Raw genomic sequence first — 19346 nt, 5'->3', positions numbered from 1 at the left:
AGCCGAAGCAAAGCCCGAGCATACACACACAAATGCATGATAGCGAACATGGCCCGATGGTCACAGCCAATACACAGAGTATACAAAACATTAGGAACACATTGCTCTTTCCATGACATAGACTGACCAGGTGAATCCAGGTGAAACCTATGATCCCTTATTGATGTTACTTGTTAAATCCACCTCAATCAGCGTAGATGAAGGGGAGGAGACATGTTAAAGAAGGATTTTTAAGCATTGAGACATGGACTGTGTGTGTGTGTGCCAGTCAGAGGGAGAATGGGCAAGACAAAAGGCAGGCACACCGGCATGTGTCAAGAACTGCAACGCTGCTGGGTTTTTCACGCTCAACAGTTTCCTGTATGTATAAGGAATGGTCCTCCAAACAAAAGGACATCCATCCAACTTCACACAACGGTGGGAAGCGTTGGAGTCAACATGGGCCAGCATCCCTGTGGAACGCTCACGACACGTTGTAGAGTCCGTGCCGCCACAAATTCAGGCTGTTCTGAGGGCAAAGGGGGGGGGGGTGCAACTCAATTTTAGTAATGTGTTCCTAATGTTTGGTATACTCAGTGTATATAGCAATACAATTAAAAGACAGAGACAGAATGAGAAAAGAAAGTACAGGAAAGAAGCAAGGTGATGGCAGGGAAATACACTGGATGGAGAGGAGGTTGGTTATTTATTATCCTCCATATCCTATTCTATGTGTCCGTTCCCTGAGTCCAAAACTCAGTGCATTCCTCACTAACTGCATATCCGCTGAGTCCACTATACCCATCGCAGAATGACTGGCTCTTTGTCATCAACAGATAATGAAATTACCACAAGGAGAAGGGGAGGAAGAGGAGGAGGAAGAAGAAGCAGAAGAGTTATCTTTCTTGTGGGCCTTCAGGCCACTACTATATACACACAAACACACACACGTGCATGCCTGTTGATATGAAGTATGAAATATTGACCGTCCAACATGGACTACATGAAAAATGCATGACGTCACTGAGTAAAGCAGCCCATGCGGCAGCCAGCTATGAAGTCTGAACTGACTGAAGTATGAATGAATAATGTGTGTGTGTGTGTGTGTGTGTGTGTGTGCGTGTGTGTGTGTCAGAGGCATTATGGAGTAACTGGGTGAGGAAAGCCCCACTGACCCATATAGTCCTGTATGGGTCCTGTATTATTAACAGAGAGAGAAAAAGAGAAAGAAAGCAAAAAAGAGAGACAGGGCGGAGAGAGAGAGAGAGAGAGAGAGAGAGAGAGAGAGAGAGAGAGAGAGAGAGAGAGAGAGAGAGAGAGAGAGAGAGAGAGGGAGAAGAAATTGGAAATACAGACATTGTCATCCTACAAGAAACATGGTATAAAGGAGACGGACCCACTGGTTGCCCTCTAGGTTACAGAGAGCTGGTAGTCCCATCCCCCAAACTACAAGGTGTGAAACAGGGAAGAGACTCAGTGGGTATGCTAACGTGGTATAGAGCAGACCTAACCCACTCTATTAAATTAGTCAAAACAGGAACATTTTACATCTGGCGAGAAATTAATAAGGAAATTATCTCAACAGACAAAAATGTCCTCATGTGTGCTACCTACATCCCCCCAATAGAATCCCCATACTTTAACGATGACTGCTTCTCCATCCTAGAAGGGGTGGAAAGGGACATGTACAAGTCTGTGGCGACCTAAATGCCAGAACTGGACAAGAACCTGACACCCTCAGCACACAGAGGAACAAACACCTACCTGGAGGGGACAACATTCCCTCCCCCACATGTCCCGCCTAGACACAACTATGACAGCATAACCAACAAAAACTGGTCACAACTCCTGCAGCTTCACAGGAGAGCTGTTTGAATGTAAAACATGTTTTGTTTGTTGCAAAAGTTGTTTTTTGGCAGATATGCCTTCTCGAACATGTGAACTTTCATGTGCCTTAATAACAAACGTGTACGCCATGTGTAAATACGAATACAACTTTTAAATTACGAGCCTTATTGGTTAAGCCACAGAAAAAGCCAGCAACCTTCCCACTAGACATGATTGGCTGAGATAATGAGTGGGCTGGACATGCCGAGAGAGGAGTTCGGATTGGTCTGCCATATAGAGGCTTCTGTCTATTTGAGATGGTCAGTTTGTGTTGGTAATCTTGTCGAACTCAGCTTTTTTAAATATATATATATATAGTGTAGTGGAGCTGCATAGCTAAGTGTTGCTTTCCACTCTCTGGAAGATCAAGTTTTGAAATCAGTGGAATTAGAGTATGATAGCTAAAGAGATGGAAACATGAACACACTCCTAGTGCCATTCGAAAAACGGACTCCAGAAATAAGCTCATCAACTGCGTCTGCAGCAGACGTGATACCCTCTGTCATGGCAATGAAACGCCTGCTCAACAAAACTGCCAACACAGACCGTGGGGTTAAAGGCTGTGAACAAGCGATTCGGTGGCATTCTCTCTGAGCCTCTTTACTGTGTCGTCCACCATGCTCGATGCTAGGTACAAGGACCACTACTTCGATGCAGACAAGAAACAGAGTTTACGTGAAATGTTATATACACAGCTAGACAAGACGAAACGGACAGAGTGACAGTGCGCACCGAGGAAGAGGACCCACGACAGAAGAGGCCACGGACAGAGCTGAAACTTCTCGGCTTGACATGTATGATGAAATCCTAGTTGAGAATGAAACGACTGAACAAATGAACAAAACAGCACAGAAGGTAAGGGAAAGAAATAGGTTTTGATTATGTTTTACTGGTAATGGGGACATACCTAAATGCCAACAAAATAACTTTTTGGTCGGTGTGGTGTGTGGTGTGTGTAGGGTTTCACATTTTGGGGAATATTCAGAGGTGGAAACTTTCCTTAGGAATTAACGGGAATATACGGGAATTAACGGGAATATTTGGGAATTAATGGAAATATATGCAAATTAATATTAAAACCATTTAAATGTAGATGTTTTTTTGCATTGGACATATTTACCATATCATATGGAGACAGAAACATAAACCTTTACCGTATCATGAGAAGACATAATTGCAAATGCTAGAAATAAAAACTATTTAGCTATGAATTGAACTTTAATTAAATGAGTTGACTCTTCACATGGGATGATTTCACTGAACAACAAAAGACAGGGAATATTGAATGATCCCAAAAAACGTTTTCAACATACATCTGTAAAATGATAGTCTAGAAACTAAAGCTTTGGTTGTCTTCCTCTCAGGCTTCCATGTCTTCTCCCTGGATCTCCTCAATGTCCATCTCATGAACTTCAGACTCTGAGGCATCATCTTCACTGTCACTTTCCAACCTTGTTGAGGATGGCTCGTTGTCAGGCTCAAAAAGCATCAAATTTGCCCAGATGGCCACCAATTTTTTAACCCTTGTATTGGTCAGCCTGTTGCGTGCTTTGGTGTGTGTGTGTTCCCAATCAAGGAAGAGTTGCGCTCTGAGGCAGCTGATGTTGGTGGGATTTGGAGGATGATGGAGGCAACAGGGGGAAGCGCCTCAGATCCACAAAGTCCCTTCCACCAGGTGGCTGATGAGATACACTACCGTTCAAAAGCATGGGGTCACTTAGAAATGTCCTTGTTTTTGAAAGAAAAGCACATTTTTTGTCCTATAAATAACACCAAATTGATCAGAAATACTGTGTAGACATTGTTAATTTTGTAAATGACTATTGTAGCTGGAAACGGCAGATTTTTTTATGGAATATCTACATAGGCGTAGGCGTCTACATATCTACAGAGGCCCATTATCAGCAACCATCACTCCTGTGTTCCAATGGCACGTTGTGTTAGCTAATACAAGTTTATAATTTTTAAAGTCTAATTGATCATTAGAAAACCCTTTTGCAATTATGTTAGCACAGCTGAAAACAGTTGTTCTGATTAAAGATGCAATAAAACTGGCCTTCTTAAGACTAGTTCAGTATCTGGAGCATCAGCAATTGTGGGTTCAATTACAGGCTCAAAATGGCCAGAAACAAAGACATTTCTTCTGAAACTCATCAGTCTGTTCTTGTTCTGAGAAATGAAGGCTATTCCATGCAAGAAATTGCCAAGAAACTGAAGATCTCGTACAACGCTGTGTATGACTCCCTTCACAGAACAGCACAAACTGCCTCTAACCAGAATAGAAAGAGGGGTGGGAGGCCCCGGTGCACAACTGAGCAAGAGGAAAAGTACATTAGAGTGTCTAGTTTGAGAAACAGACGCCTCACAAGTCCTCAACTGGCAGCTTAATTAAATAGTACCAGCAAAACACCAGTCTCAACGTCAACAGTGAAGAGGTGACTCCGGGATGCTGGCCTTCTAGGCAGAGTTCCTCTGTCCAGTGTCTGTGTTCTTTTGCCCATCTTAATATTTTATTTTTATTGGCCAGTCTGAGATTTGGCTTTTTCTTTGCAACTCTGCCTGAGGTAGATTGCTGCTATAACTTGATGACCCTTCACATATCAAACCATTTCCTTGGCTCTCTTGTAGATTGTATCCATTGTTTTCAGTGCCAAGATGTCCTTGAGGAGCAAATGCAATGCATGCGTAGCACAGCCAATAGGTGTGATGTGAGGGTAGGACTCCTCCACTTTAGACCAGTGCAAATACCTTCTGTGGTCCAAGGTCATTGATGACTGCCTTCAGCTCATCTGCAATGTAGAGACTGATGTGTATGTGTTGTCCCTTGTGTCTGTGCTCTTGTAGAATACTGGTTGAGGGCTGGAGATGATGTAGTTAATTATTCCTTGCCCATGAACATTCGACCACCCATCAGATGATTGCAATACAGTCTGCTTTCTCTAGGATTTGCTTGACCTTCACTTGAACTCTGTTGAACTCTGCATCCAGCAAATGAGTAGATAAAGCATGTCTGGTTGAGGGGTGTATGCTGGGCAAAGAACATTCAGAAATCTCTTCCAATACACATTGATGCTCACAGGCAGAGGAGAACCAGCTGCATACACAGCTCGAGCAAGACATTCATCAGCATTTCTCTGACCACGTTCCTCCATTGAGTCAAAAAAAACATGAGCTGTTGCTGTCGATAAGGTGTCCGATTCATAATTTTCACCTCGAATAGAAGTAGAGGGACTTTTGTCAGAGGTTGTTTGTTGTGAGCGCTGAGGGAACTTTATGCACCTGGCCAGATGATTCTGCATCTATTTTGCATTCTTCACATATGATTTGACACAAATGTACACAGCTTTTCCTTCTACATTAGCTGCAGTGAAACGTCTCCACACATCAGATAGTGCCCGTGGCATTTTCCTGTTTCCATGAACAGATAAATAGTTAAGCAGTTAGATTAAACAACTCCATTGTAAGATAAATGTTTTAAAATGAAACGTATGGAAACAGGAGAATTAACACTCCTCAGTTAGCAGGCTCAAGCAAGTTAAAACCCGCATGGTAGCAAAAACTAACTAGCAGAAATTGTTAACAAGTTAGAAATGATTTATACAGACTTTGCTGTATAAAAAGCATGTAGTCCTTGGCTCAGACAGTGTAGTAGTGTGGGCTCAATAGCATCTCATTAGTGTGCAAGATCTTGAGAATCAGCTGTACATGTGATGGAAGAGTGCACTGTGCATGCAGAGGGTTGCAATTCAAATTGAGTTGGGGATAGTTTAACCAAAATATGCCACAAGACCTAGAATTGCCTTGTGTATCCCACAAAAAAAGGTTCACTGTTAGCAGCTAACCTTTTTGATGAATTTAAGCAAAATTCCCAAAATTCCTGGGCTTAACTTCCCATTGACAATTTCCGGATATTTCCCGGAAAGTTTCCGACCCTTTGCAACCCTAGGTGTGTGTCACCTTTATTTAAACTAGGCACGTCAGTTAAGAACAAATTCTATTTACAATGACGGCCTACCCCGGCCAAACCCGGACGACGCTGGGCCAATTGTGCGCCGCCCTATGGGACTCCCAATCATGGCCGGATGTGAACAGCCTGGATTCGAACCAGGGACTGTAGTGATGCCTCTTGCACTGAGATGTAGTGCCTTAGACCGCTGCGTCCATGTGTGTGTGTGTGTGTGTGTGTGTGAGATCGAACTATATTACTGTACTAGAATGCTTAAAGAGGCCGCACAAAATGGGGGGGGGGGGGGGATCAAGGAAAATATATATATCGGTATCGGCCAAAAATGTCAGATCGGTGCATCCGTATTTAGTCAATAATCGCCTTCTCCCTAGAACCATCCCTTGTCTCTCCAGAATGATAGGATATATAGTGGTCACATCTGTGCAGCGGTGGCAGTGTCAATTACAGTGAGTTGAATCAGTGACCTGGAGAATGAAACATAGTTCAGTCACAGTTCAGTGAAGAGTAGAAGTAAAGAGCTGTGTGTTAGTGTCTTAACAAGATTTTGTATAACTTGCCCGAACCACTGATACAGGGACACAACTTTTTTAGCCTTTATTAGTGGATAAGGTTAGGATTGGGTGTAGGGTAATCTGATCCAAGAGCTGTGTTTAGGGGCAACTTCTACCATGAGATTGTTTGTATTAGCACTCTAGCACAGTCTTTGAGCTAGCACCTAACACTGAATTCCCTTTTCAAAGTTTTCAATATAACATCTTCGAATTATTCAACTGATCTGGGTGACAGAGAGCGCAGTGTAAATACAGACGTATGCAGGCAGGGCACCCACAAGCATAAGTTAAACAAAGAAACACGTCGCCATAAGGTATAAAAAACATTTGTGCTTACACACACACACACATGAGCAATCACACACAAACAATGTTGTAGTGGAGGATATATGCACACAAACTGCAAATACGCAACGTTCTTATTTTGCGTGAACGTTTACCCACTGTTTGCAGAAATAAGCATTGAAAGTATATAGTGTTGATTTACTCTCCGCAGATGGCAAACAACGTTTACCCACCTATTTTTTACCACTACATTACTGCACACACACAGTTGAGAAATCTAACACACACACACGCTGCATGTCTTGGTTGTGGTATCAGATAGATCAGTTGGGAGTTGATGAGGTCTCCTCCTAATGCTTCGATGCCTGCCCAGCTCCTCTCATCCCACTGCATTCCAAGCGCGCACAGGCACATGCACATGCGCACACAAGTCCACTTTTGCTCATCACTCTCCAAGGTCTAAGAAGCAGAACGTGCTTCAACTTCACCATCTCTCCCAGGGTGTCGGAGTGTAAGCCACACACTCTGACTTTGCCTTTCCCAAGGCTATTCCTGGCAGAGCCACAGGATTCAAACTCACATTCCAACCAGTGTTCCCACACACCTGCCATTCCCATCACCGGTATGCGCACTCATGTGCAAACACACGGGCCACTTGGTTTATGTTGTGTGTGAGTGAGTGAGAGCGAGCGAGAGAGAAATACTGTAGATGAAGAGGAAAGGTGTGTACAAGAGTCTCTCTTTCTCCCCCTCCGACACTCTCTCCCCCTCTCCTAAGAAAGAGGGGGACGTTTTATGAGATGAATGTGGGAGGTTTCTGGTGGCTTGGAGGAGCAAAGGTAATAGGCTCTCCTTTGCTGGAACAGAGCTACATCAAGTACCCCTAATGGGACCAATATACTGTCTGTGAAGAAAAATTTGGCTTTTCAATCACATTGTAACTACTATACTATTTACCTATTCCTATTTTATGTACGGAGAGAGCATAATTGACTTTGTGTATTGGCAAATGTAATGGACACTTACACACATAGCAAACCTGTGACATGAACTCACTCTAGTAGAGGTTTATAGGTCATCTCAGGTGGCTGGCTCACCTCAGAAATGTCAGAATACCTGCAGGGACGGCCTCTTCGCCTCCGACTTGCTCTCTCTCTTCCTCAAACAAACTCGCTCTCGCAAACTCCCCTTCTCGCTTTCTCTGTCTCACACATACAAGCCCTCTCTCTTACTCTCCTTCTTGATAACCGTCTCTCTCAATTCAATTCAATTCAAAGGGCTTTATTGGCATGGGAAGCATATGTTTATATTGTTTATTGTCTATTCTATTTGCTTTGGCAAAATCAGTAATCAGTAAACATTACACTCACAAAGCATATAGACATTTCAAATGTTATATTATTGGCTATGTACAGTGTTGTAACGATGTACACTCTCTCAATTCAATTCAAGGGGCTCTATTGGGATGGAAAACATATGTTAACATTGCCAAAGCAAGTGAAGTAGATAATACACAAAAGTGAAATAAACACTCAAATGAACAGAAAACATTACACACAGAAGTGCCAAAAGAATAAAGACATTACAAATGTCATATTATGTATATATACAGTGTTGTAACGATGTACAAATGGTTCAAGTACAAAAGGGAAAATAAATAATCTTAAATATGGGTTGTATTTACACTGGTGTTTGTTCTTCACCGGCTTTTTCTTGTAGCAACAGGTCACAAATATTGGAGCTGTGATGGCACACTGTGGTATTTCACCCAGTAGATATGGGAGTTTATGGATTTGTTTTCGAATTCTTTGTGGGTCTGTGTAATCTGAGGGAAATATGTCTTTCTAATATGGTCATACATTTGGCAGGAGGTAAGGAGGTGCAGCTCAGTTTCCACCTCATTTTGTGGGCAGTGTGTATATAGCCTGTCTTCTCTTGAGAGCCTGGTCTGCCTATGGTGGCAATTCTCAAAAGCATGAGTATGCTCACTGAGTGTGTACATAGTCAAAGCTTTCCTTAAGTTTGGGTCAGTCACAGTAGTCAGGTATTCTGCCACTGTGCACTCTCTGTTTAGGGCCAAATAGCATTCTAGTTTGCTCTGTTTTTTTGTTAATTCTTTCCAATGTGTCAAGTAATTATCTATTTGTTTTCTAATGATTTCGTTGGGTCTAATTGTGTTGCTGACCTGGGGCTCCGTGGGGTCTGTTTGTGTTTGTGAACAGAGCCCCAGGACCAGCTTGCTTAGGGGGGCTCTTCTCCAGGTTCATCTCTCTGTAGGTGATGGCTTTGTTATGGAAGGTTTGGGAATTGATTCCTTTTAGGTGGTTGTAGAATTTAACGGCTCTTTTCTGAATTTTGATAATTAGCGGGTGTCGGCCTAATTCTGCTCTGCATACATTATTTGGTGTTTTACGTTGTACACAGAGGATATTTTGGCAGAATTCTGCATGCAGAGTCTCAATTTGGTGTTTGTCCCATTTGTGAATTCTTGGTGGTGAGCGGACCCCAGACCTCACAACCATAAAGGGCAATGGGTTCTATGACTGATACCAATTAGTATCTGTCAAAAAAATACTTGAATGTCGAATTTTATGTTCCTTTTGATGGCATAGAATGCCCTTCTTGCCTTGTCTCTCAGATCGTTCACAGCTTTGTTTAAGTTACCTGTGGCGCTGATGTTATAGTTTTTTGTGTGCTCTAGGGCAACGGTTTCGAGATGGAATTTGTATTTGTGGTCCTGGCAACTGGACCTTATTTGGAACATCATTATTTTGGTCTTACTGAGATTTACTGTCAGGGCCCAGGTCTGGCAGAATCTGTGCAGAAGATCTAGGTGCTGCTGTAGGCCCTCCTTGGTTGGTGACAGTAGCACCAGATCATCAGCAAACAGTAGACATTTGAATTCAGATTCGAGTAGGGTGAAGCCGGGTGCTGCAGACTGTTCTTGTGCCCTCGCCAATTCTTTGATATAGACAGTTGAAGTCGGAAGTTTACATACACCTTAGCCAAATACATTTAAACTCAGTTTTTCACAATTCCTGACATTTAATCCAAGTAAAAATTAGGATCACCACTTGATTTTAAGAATGTGAAAAGCCAGAATAAGAGTAGAGACAATGATTTATTTCAGCTTTTATTTCTTTCATCACATTCCCAGTGGGTCAGAAGTTCACATACATTCAATTAGTATTTGGTAGCATTGCCTTTAAATAGTTTGACTTGGGTCAAAAGTTTCGGGTAGTCTTCCACAAGCTTCCCACAATAAGTTGGGTGAATTTTGGCCCATTCCTCCTGACAGAGCTGGAGTAACTGAGTCAGGTTTGTAGGCCTCCTTGGTCGCACACACTTTTTAGGTTCTGCCCACAAATGTTCTATAGGATTGAAGTCAGGGCTTTGTGACGGCCACTCCAATACCTTGACTTTGTTGTCCTTAAGCCATTTTGCCACAACTTTGGAAAAATGCTTGGGGTCATTGTCCATTTGGAAGACCCATTTGAAACCAAGCTTGAACTTCTCTGGGATGAAAAGCGTGTCCAAAGTAAACTGCCTGCTACTCAGGCCCTGAAGCTAAGATATGCATATTATTAGTAGATTTGGACAGAAAACACGTTGAAGGTTCTAAAACTGTTTGAATCATGTATGTGGGTGTAACATAACTTATTTGGCAGGCAAAACCCCAAGGACAAACCATTCAGATTTATTTATTTTTTGATGTCACTCCCTTTTCAATAGGAATCCAGATTTCTAAGCGACTTTCTTGCAGTTCCTATCGCTTCCACTGGATGTCAACAGTCTTTAGAAATTGGTTGAGGTTTTTCCTTTGAGAAATAAAGAAGTAGCACTGTTCAGAATGAGAGTAGAGGGCAGTGTACTCTTTGATAGAGGCACGTAACCTGAAAAGCACTCTCCACTTTGTTTTCCTCCGGAATTGAACACAGTATGTCCCGCCTTAAATTTTATTGATTATTTACGTAAAAAAATAGCTAAAGTTGTATTCGTAAAGTACTTTGAAATGTTTGGATAAAGCTGCGCGAGTTGGAACTGGTGTTTTCTGGATCAAACGTGCCAAATAAATGGACATTTTGGATATATATCGACGGAATTAATCGAACAAAAGGACCATTTTTGATGTTTATGGGACATATTGGAGTGCCAACAGAAGAAGCTCGTCAAAGGTAAGTCATGAATTATATCTTTATTTCTGTGTTTTATGTCGCGCCTGGAGGGTTGAAATATGATTGTCTGTGTATGTTTGCTGGGGTGCTATCCTCAGATAATAGCATTGTTTGCTTTCGCCGTAAAGCCTTTTTGAAATCTGACACGTTGGCTGGATTCACAACAAGTGTAGCTTTAATTTGGTGTATTGCCTGTGTGATTTCATGAAAGTTACATTTTTATAGTGATTTATTTGAATTTCGCACTCTGCATTTTCACTGGATTTGGGACGCTAATGTCCCACCTATCCCAGAGAGGTTATTAACTTCCTGACTGATGTCTTGAGATGTTGCTTCAATATGTCCATATAATTTTCCTCCCTCATGATGCCATCTATGTTGTGAAGTGCAACAGTCCCTCCTGCAGCAAAGCACCCCCACAACATGATGCTGCCACCCCCGTGCTTCACGGTTGGGATCGTGTTCTTCGGCTTGCAAGTATCCCACTTTTTCCTCCAAACATAACGATGATCATTATGGCCAAACAGTTCTATTTTTGTTTCATCAGACAAAAGTATGATCTTTGTCACCATGTGCAGTTGCAAACCGTAGTCTGGCTTTTTTATGGCAGTTTTGAAGCAGTGGCTTCTTCCTTGCTGACAGGCCTTTCAGGTTATGTCAATATAGGACTCGTTTTACTGTGGAAATAGATACTTTTGCACCTGTTTCCTCCAGCATCTTCACAAGATCCTTTGCTGTTGTTCTGGGATTGATTTGCACTTTTCGCACCAAAGTACATTGATCTCTAGGAGACAGAACGCATCTCCTTCCTGAGCGGTATGATGGCTGTGTGGTCCCATGGTGTTTATACTTGCATACTATTGTTTGTACAGATGAACGTGGTTCAGGCATTTGGAAATTGTTCCCAAAGATGAACCAGACTTGTGGAGGTCTATAATTTTTCTTTTAGGTCTTGGCTGATTTATTTTGATTTTCCCATGATGTCAAGCAAAGAGGCACTGAGTTTGAAGGTAGGCCTTGAAATACATCCACAGGTACAACTCCAATTGACTCAAATTATGTCAATTAGTCTATCAGAAGCTTCTAAAGCCATGACATCATTTTATGGAAATTTCCAAGCTATTTAAAGGCACAGTCAACTTCGTGTATGTAATCTTCTGACCCACTGGAATTGTGATAGTGAATTATAAGTGAAGCTCGTGCTACTAGGAGCTCATGCTACTAGGTGACCTAAACTGGGACATGCTTAACGCACTGGCCATCCTACAATCTAAGCTTGATGCCCTCAATCTCACACAAATTATCAATGAACCCACCAGGTACAACCCCAAATCCGTAAACACGGGCACCCTCATAGATATCATCCTAACCAACCTGCCCTCCAAATACACCTCTGCTGTTTTCAACCAAGATCTCAGCGATCACTGCCTCATTGCCTGCATCCGTAATGGGTCCGCGGTCAAATGACCGCCCCTCATCACTGTCAAACGCTCCCTAAAACACTTCAGCGAGCAGGCCTTTCTAATCGACCTGACCCAGGTATCCTGGAAGCATATTGACCTCATCCCGTCAGTAGAGGATGCCTGGTCATTCTTTAAAAAGTGCCTCCCTCGCCATCTTAAATAAGCATGCCTCTTTCAAAAAATGTAGAACCAGGAACAGATATAGCCCTGGGTTCTCTCCAGACCTGACTGCTCTTGACCAGCACAAAAACATCCTGTGGCATTCTGCATTAACATCGAATCGCCATCGTGATAGGCAACTTTTCAGGGAAGTTAGGAACCAATATACACAGGCAGTTGGGAAAGCTTAGGCTAGCTTTTTCAAGCAGACATTTGCATCCTGTAGCTCAAACTCAAAAAAGTTCTGGGACACTGTCACGCCCTGACCTTAGAGAGCCATTTTATTTCTCTATTTAGTTAGGTCAGGGTGTGATGTGGGGTGGGCATTCCCACCTATGTTGTGGGATCTTGTTTTTTGTTAGCTCTGTGAAGCATGCAGAACGTGACGTTCATTATTCTTTTTGTTGTTTTTGTTTGGTGTTCTGAGTAACTAAAGAATCATGAACACTTACCACGCTGCACATTGGTCTCCTTCAAACAACGAACGTTACAGACACTGTAAAGTCCATGGAGAATAAGAGCACCTCTTTCCAGCTGCCCACTGCACTGAGGATAGGAAAAACTGTCACCACCGATAAATCCACTATAATTGAGAATTTCAAAAAGCATTTTTCTACGGCTGGCCATGCTTTCCACCTGGCTACCCCTACCCTGGTCAACAGCCCTGCACTCCCCACAGCAACTCGCCCAAGCCTCACCCATTTCTCCTTCACCCAAAAACAGATAGCTGATGTTCTGAAAGAGCTGCAAAATCTGGACCCCAACAAATCAGCCGGGATAGACAATCTGGACCCTTTCTTTCTAAAACTATCTGCCCAAATTGTTGAAACCCCTATCACTAGCCTGTTCAACCTCTCTTTTGTATCATCTGAGATTCCCCAAGATTGGAAAGCTGCCGCAGTCATCCTCCCTCTTCAAAGGGGGAGACACTCTAGACCCAAACTGCTACAGACCTATATCTATCCTACCCTGCCTTTCTAAGGTCTTCGAAAGCCAAGTTAACAAACAGTTTACCGACCATTTCGAATCCCACCGTACCTTCTCCGCTATGCAATCAAGGTTTCAGAGCTGGTCATGGGTGCATCTCAGCCACGCTCAAGGTCCTAAATGATATCATAACCGGCATCGATAAGAGACATCACTGTGCAGCCGTATTCGTTGAACTGGCCAAGGCTTTCGACTCTGTCAATCACCACATTCTTATTGGCAGACTCAACAGCCTTGGTTTCTCAAATGATTGCCTCGCCTGGTCCACCAACTACTTCCCTGATAGAGTTCAGTGTGTCAAATCGGAGGGCCTGTGGTCCGGACCACTGGCAGTCTCTATGGGGGTGCCACAGGGTTCAATTCTCGGGCCGACTCTCTTCTCTGTATACATCAATGATGTCGCTCTTGGCCTCCCAGGTGGGGCAGTGGTCGAAGGCACTGCATCGCAGTGTCACTAGAGATTCTGGGTTCGAGTCCAGGCTCTGTCGCAGCCAGCCGCGACTAGGAGGCCCATGGGGCGGCGCACAATTGGCCCAGCGTCGTCCGGGTTAGGGTGGGTTTGGCAGGGATATCCTAGTCTCATCGCGCACTAGTGACTCCTTGAATTTTAGATGAATGAGGTGCCCAATGTATACTGCCTGTTATTCAGGCCCAGATGCTATGATATGCATATGCATGGTAGTATTGGATAGAAAACACTCTACAGTTTCCAAAACTGTTAAAATAATGTCTGTGAGTATAACAGAACTGATATGGCAGGTGAAAACCTGAGAAAAATTGATGTGGGTACTTTTAAATTGAATCCCTATAGAGTATCTAATGGGTTAGGACCCAGATTGCAGTTCTTATGGCTTTCACTAGATGTCAACAGTCTTTAGATATTGTTTCAGGCTTGTTTTCTGAAAAATTAGGAAGAATGAAACCATTCTTTCAGTGGACTGTAGAAAGATGCAGAGCTGGTTTGCGCACGTGACCGATTGCACACCCTTCATTATTTCTCCTTTCTATTGAAAACGCTATTGTCCGGTTGAAATATTATCGATTATTTAGACAATAGACAACCTGATGATTAATTATAAACATCGTTTGACATGTTTCAACGAACTTTACCGGTACTATTAGGATGTATTCGTCTGCATGTTGTGACAGCCTTTGAGCCAGTGGATTACTGAACAAAACACGCCAACAAAACTGAGTTTTTGGGACATAAAGAGGGACTTTATCCAACAAAACGAACATTTATTGTGTAACAGGGAGTCTTGTTAGTGCAACCATATGAAGATCATCAAAGGTAAGCGATTAATTTTATCGCTATTTCTGACTTTTGTGACTCCTCTACTTGGCTGGAAAATGTTTGTATGCTTTTGTAAGCGGGACCCTGTCCTCAGATAATCGCATGGTATGCTTTCGCCGTAAAGCCTTTTTGAAATCTGACACAGAGGCTGGATTAAGAGAAGAAGTTCATCATTAAGCCGATGTATACCACTTGTATTTTTATGAATGTTTAATTTGACCAGGTGGGACGCTAGCGTCCCATAAGAACTAACCTCCAGACGAGCTTCAATGCCATACAACTCTCCTTCCATGGCCTCCAACTGCTCTTAAATGCAAGTCAAACTAAATGCATGCTCTTCAACCGATCACTGCCCAACCGTCCAGCATCACTACTCTGGACGGCTCCGACTTAGAAAATGTGGACAACTACAAATACCTAGGTGTCTGGTTAGACCGTAAACTCCCCTTCCAGACTCACATTTAAGCATCTCCAATCCAAAATTAAATCTAGAATCGGCTTCCTATTTCGCAACAAAGCATCCTTCACTCATGCTGCCAAAGATACCCTCTTAAAACTGACTATCCTACTGATCCTTGACTTCGGCGATGTAATTTACAAAATAGCCTCCAACACTCTACTCAGCAAATTGGATGTAGCCTATCACAGTGCCATCCGTTTTGTCACCAAAGCCCCATATACTACGCACCACTGCGACCTGTATCCTCTCGTTGGCTGGCCCTCGCTTCATACTCGTCGCCAAACCCACTGGCTCCAGGTCGTCTTTGCTAGGTAAAGCCCCACCTTATTTCAGCTCACTGGTCACCATAGCAGCACCCTCTTGTAGCACGCGCTCCAGCAGGTATATCTCACTGGTCACCCCTAAAGCCAATTCCTCCTTTGGCCACCTTTCCTTCCAGTTCTCTGCTGCCAATGACTGGAACGAACTGAAAAAAATCACTGAAGCTGGAGACTCATATCTCCCTCACTAGTTTTAAGCACCAGCTGTCTGAGCAGCTCACAGATCACTGCACCTGTACATAGCCCATCTGTAAACAGCCCATCCAACTACCTCATCCCCATACTGTATTTGTCTTGCTCCTTTGCACCCCAGTATCTCTACTTGCACATTCATCTTTTGCACATCTACCATTCCAGTGTTTAATTGCTATAGTGTAATTAATTCGCCACCATGGCCTATTTATTGCCTTAACTCCCTTATCTTACCTCATTTGCACTCAGTGTATATATACTTTTTGTCTTATTTTTTCTACTGTATTGTTGACTGTATGTTTTGTTTATTCCATGTGTAAACTCTGTGTTGTTGTATGTGTCGAACTGCTATGCTTTATCTTGGCCAGGTCGCAGTTGCAAATGAGAACTTGTTCTCAACTAGCCTACCTGGTTAAATAAAGGTGAAATAAAAATAAATACAAATAATCTGTCTGTAAACAATTGTTGGAAAAATGACTTGTGTCATGCACAAAGTAGATGTCCTAACCGACTTGCCAATACTATAGTTTATTAACAAGACATTTGTGGAGTGGTTTAAAACCTAGTTTTAATGACTCCAACCTAAGTGTATGTAAACTTCCAACTCCAACTGTATGTTGAAGAGGGTGGGGCTTAAGCTGCACCCCAGTCTCACCCCACGGCCCTGTGGCAAGAAATGTGTGTGCTTTTTGCCTATTTTAACAGCACTCTTGTTGTTTGTGTACATGTACATGTACATGTATTTTATAATGTCCTGTTTTCCCCCCAACACCACTTTCCATCAATCTGTATAGCAGACCATCATGCCAAATTGAGTCGAACGCATTTTTGAAATCAACAAAGACTTTGCCTTTGTTTTGGTTTGTTTGTTTGTCAGTTAGGGTGTGCAGGGTGAATACGTGGTCTATTCTATGATCATTTGGTAAAAAGCCAATTTGACATTTGCTCAGTACATTGTTTTCACTGAGGAAATGTACGAGTCTGCTGTTAATGATAAATGCAGAGGATTTTCCCAAGCTTGCTGTTATCGTTCCATTTTGGTCATTCCGTACATACCTACACGTCCGCTTCGGTCACAAGACGCAGGCCTCCTTACTGTCCCAAGAATTTCTAAGCAAACAGCTGAAGGCAAGACGTTCTCCTATAGAGCTCAATTTTTATGGAATGGTCTGCCTATCCATGTGAGAGACGCAGACTCAGTCTCAACCTTTAAGTCTTTATCGAAGACTCATCTCTTCAGTAGGTCCTATGACCTATGATTAACCCTATTACAGGGGCTGAGTCACTAGCTTACTGGTGCTCTTCCATGCCATCCCTAGGAGGGGTGCGTCACTTGAGTGTGTTTAGTCACTGACGTGGTCTTTCTGTCTGGTTGGCGCCCCCCCTTGGGTTGTGCCATGGGGGAGATCTGTGTGGGCTATACTCGGCCTTGTCTTTAAGGATGGTAAATTGATGGTTGAAGATATTCCTCTAGTGGCAAAGTGGGTGGGGTTATATCCTGCCTGTTTGGCCCTGTCCGGGGGGTATCGTCGAACGGGGCCACAGTGTGTCCCGACCCCTCCTGTCTCAGCCTCCAGTATATATGCTGCAATAGTTTGTGTCGGGGGGCTAGGGTCAGTCTGTTATATCTGGAGTATTTCTCCTGTCTATCTGCTGTCCTGTGTGAATTTAAGTATGCTCTCTCTAATTCGCTCTCTTTTTCTCTTTCTTTCTCTCTCTCTCTCTTGGAGGACTTGAGCCCTAGGACCATGTCTCAGGACTACCTGGCCTGACTCCTTGCTGTCCCCAGTCCACCTGGTCGTGCTGCTGCTCCAGTTTCAACTGTTCCGCCTGCAGCTATGGAACCCTGACCTGTTCAACGGACAAGCTACCTGTCCCAGACCTGCTGTTTTCAACTCTCTAGAGACAGCAGGAGCGGTAGAGATACTCTGAATGATCGGCTATGAAAAGCCAACTGACATTTACTCCTGAGGTGCTGACCTGTTGCACCCTCTACAACCACTGTGATTATTATTATTTGACCCCGCTGGTCATCTATGAACATTTGAACATCTTGGCAATGTTCTGTTATAATCTCCACCCGGCACAGCCAGAAGAGGACTGGCCACCCCTCATAGCCTGGTTCCTCTCTAGGTTTCTTCCTAGGTTTTGGCATTTCTAGGGAGTTTTTCCTAGCCACTGTGCTTCTACACCTGCATTGCTTGCTGTTTGGGGTTTTAGGCTGGGTTTCCTTACATCACTTTGTGACATCAGCTGATGTAAGAAGGGCTTTAAATACATTTGATTGATTGACACATATCCCACGGTAGGTATTGGGGTCAAATTTGTCTCCACTTTTATGGATTGGAGTCATCAGTCCTTGGTTCCAAATATTGGGGAAGATGCCAGAGCTAAGAATGATGTTAAAGAGTTTTAGTATAGCCAATTGGAATTTGTTGTCTGTATATTTGATCATTTCATTGAGGATACCATCAACACCAATTACCTTGTAGTTCATTCAAGGTAATTGGAGAATCCAGTGGGTTCTGGTAGTCTTTAATAGTTGATTCTAAGATTTGTATTTGATCATGTATATGTTTTTGCTATTTGTTACAGAGCCAAAAAGATTGGAGAAGTGGTTTACCCATACATCTCCATTTTGGATAGATAATTCTTCGTGTTGTTGTTTGTTTAGAGTTTTCCAATGTTCCTAGAAGTGGTTGGAGTGTATGGATTCTTCATTTACATTGAGCTGATTTCTGACGTGCTGTTCCTTCTTTTTCCGTAGTTTATTTCTGTATTGTTTTAGTGATTCCCTACAGTGAAGGCGTAGACTCGGGTTTTCTGGGTCTCTATGTTTTTAGTTGGATAGGTTTCTCAATTTCTTTCTTAGGTTATTGCCTTCTTCATCAAACCATTTGCCATTGTTGTTCATTTTCTTCGGTTTTCTGATTGACATTTTTAGATTTGATAGGGAAGCTGAGAGGTCAAATATACTGTTAAGATTTTCTACTGCCAAGTTTACACCTTCACTATTACAGTGGAACGTTTTGTCCAGGAAGTTGTCTAAAAGGGATTGAATTTGTTATTGCCTAATTGTTTTTTGGTAGGTTTCCACACTACATTCCCTCCATCTATACCATGTTTCTTGTAGCATGTCTGTATTTCCGATTTATTTTATGAAGTCCAGGTTCCTGATCTTTAGGCCAAAGGCAGATGACCTTAGGCCTTGGATATTCCAGGATGAGATAGTGAAGGCGTTGTGTTCCATAAAGTGTCCAATGTTGTTGGTCTTGTGATTTGGCCTCAGACCAGTAAGTGTGAGCAGAGCCTGCTGAGCATCTGGTACATGCCATTGGCTTGGGCTAGTGCAAGAGTGGGGGTTGGGCCTGTTTGCCTGCTCACGGCCTGGGAGTATGTGTGACTTGCATGTTGAGGACCTCTTTGCGGGGGTTGGGTGCATGGGGTGGGCAGGAGGGGCATAGGTCTGATCTGAGGGGGCCTAAATGGGGTGTGGGCATGGTTGACTTGGGTGGTGTTGATTGGTTGGGGTGGGGCTGTGGATGTGGCTGGTGGTGTTGTGGTCTGGATGTAGGTCCTCTCGGCGAGGGTCCTCTATGTGTAGGTCCGGGGAGGGGGGGGGGGGGG

At 43.2% G+C, this 19346-nt stretch overlaps 1 protein-coding gene across 3 annotated transcripts in view; it reads right to left on the bottom strand.

Moving 5' to 3' along the window:
• Positions 1–19346, bottom strand: part of LOC139576298 (low-density lipoprotein receptor-related protein 4-like) — a 234579-nt gene that overhangs the window by 92445 nt on the left and 122788 nt on the right. The window lies entirely within an intron of this gene.

This window comes from Salvelinus alpinus, chromosome 5 (assembly GCF_045679555.1).
Source record: "Salvelinus alpinus chromosome 5, SLU_Salpinus.1, whole genome shotgun sequence".
NCBI classification, from domain to species: Eukaryota; Metazoa; Chordata; class Actinopteri; order Salmoniformes; family Salmonidae; genus Salvelinus; species Salvelinus alpinus.
Note: the sequence above shows the minus strand (reverse complement) of the source record. Positions and strands in the feature narration are given on the sequence as shown.